Here is a 2,045-nt window from a genome sequence, read left to right on the forward strand (position 1 = left end):
CCAATACTTTGCTTTGATCGTTCAAAGTCGACTAAATGTTAAACCTATTTTTATTGTTTATACATATATATTTATACTAACAAGTGACATATTGAGAACATATAAGTACACGTATACAAAAGGATTGGGCCTAGAGTTGTTATGCCAACATCATCAAAGGGCTGTTATCAGTATGACCAAGATAATGTTAAGATTAGCAAGATGTCAAAGACAGCATTCTTCTACAAAAAGCACGTGACACCCGTTTTAAATCATTAGTATTATATCTGAAAGTGATTATAAGTTGTTCACCATCTGGTCTTGAGTTGTAATCTATTGCCCGACCACAATGCAAAACATAATAATTCACTGATAATAATTTATATCCCGTTAGTGAATTGACATTTGTATTGGTTCGTAGTGTGGATACAGTGCAATAAAGTATATAATCTAAATGGTATACATTTGTAAATCTAAAAATATGTTTTTCCGTGCTTAAATGATAATGTTTTTTGTTGATAATAAACATGTAACAAGCAAAGTAATAGTTTTCATATTTATCCAATCCACTAATGATTAATGATTTTTCTTAGATTCCCACCTTAAAAAATATATGCCATTGATTCTATCTACTCAGAGCAATGTACAAGTACTTATGTCCTCAAACCTGTTCATGTTTTAAAGTACTCTAAATAACATCAAAAATCATAGATGTGATTTATTGTTGTAATGCTTTCGGCGCATTATGTGTTAACTTGTTGGAGATAGTGTGTGCTTTTAATATTGCCTCCTCGATAGTATAGTGGTAAGTATCCCCGCCTGTCACGCGGGAGACCGGGGTTCGATTCCCCGTCGGGGAGCAATTCTTTTATTAAAACAAATCCGTTTTAGTGTATATGTCTGAACAAACACATTTCTGCAAATTAAACGCACTTCTACGCCGCATAGACATATCGCCGAAGCGACTGGCATGCGCAGGTATGCCACATTGACAGATCTTCATTAAATCTGTTATTAGCCAATGAAAAAGTAAATACTACACTAAGTCGTATAAAAATAAAAGTTTAGCATATTCACGTTTAAAATATTTCTTTATTGGTTGAATGACTGCAGTTATAAGCTATGTTTCGATGGTTTATATATGCTTCATATTTTTTTGTTATTTAAAACGAGCGCTTTATATAAATTGACCCGCCCTTTGATGAGTCAAGGACTGCAAATATTAGCTATGTTCAATGGTTTATCTAATTCATTTTTGATATATCGTTAAATATGAGAAAAAGCGCACTTTTGCCTCCATAGCTCAGTGGCAGAGCACTGGTCTTGTAAACCAGGGGTCGTGAGATCGATCCTCACTGGGGGCAAAATGTGGATTCATTTTATGTTCAGCTAAATTGTCTAATTTGAAATAATATAACATAGTTCAACTATCATAAGTTCAACTATTAAACTATATTAGTAGGCATTATTGAATTATAAATGTAGATATGGGCAGATAGATATGTTTGTTTTCTCATCTTGAAAGCAAAACTGTGTTTATCGATAGTCAATTTTATATCCCCCGGACGATTTAGTGAACGAGTAATGACCCTGAAATTCTGCGAGATGGGTTTTATTCCTTATTTTTACCTCTCTTATTTCTTAATACCCAGTTCATTTTTCGAGATTGCATTTTACAAAATGAGCATCATTTGAAGTGGAAATTATGTAAATGTTATTTAAATAAAAAATCATATTGCTCTATAAGCGCATGGTAAATCTATAAACTTTGTCCATTCCGTGGTAGAATGTCTATTGAGATGCTAATGTGAGTATTCTTGTTATAACATAAGTATTAAACTCTTGTCTAGTGTTGCATATTAATTGTCAGTTAGTGCAAAGTGAAACCCTTTGAAATCAAATCCGCGGCTGCATGGATACATAGAGAATATTAGGTCGGTGCCGAATAAAGCAAGGTTTATTTTGCGAGGCTTAGAAAATCTGGACCACGAGCCTTGGCGAGTGGTTCAGATTTTCGTGCCGAGCAAAATAAACTTTGCTTTATTCGGCACCGACCTAGTATTCGA

At 33.7% G+C, this 2,045-nt stretch overlaps 2 non-coding genes across 2 annotated transcripts; both read left to right on the top strand.

The window, feature by feature from the left end:
• The first annotated feature begins 767 nt into the window (after positions 1 to 767).
• Positions 768 to 839, top strand: Trnad-guc (transfer RNA aspartic acid (anticodon GUC)). Its single transcript has one exon. It is a non-coding gene; the product is annotated as a tRNA-Asp (tRNA).
• Positions 840 to 1,271: 432 nt separating this feature from the next.
• On the top strand, positions 1,272 to 1,343 carry Trnat-ugu (transfer RNA threonine (anticodon UGU)). Its single transcript has one exon. It is a non-coding gene; the product is annotated as a tRNA-Thr (tRNA).
• Positions 1,344 to 2,045: the final 702 nt, after the last annotated feature.

This window comes from Dreissena polymorpha, chromosome 11, assembly GCF_020536995.1.
Source record: "Dreissena polymorpha isolate Duluth1 chromosome 11, UMN_Dpol_1.0, whole genome shotgun sequence".
In the NCBI taxonomy this organism is placed as follows: domain Eukaryota; kingdom Metazoa; phylum Mollusca; class Bivalvia; order Myida; family Dreissenidae; genus Dreissena; species Dreissena polymorpha.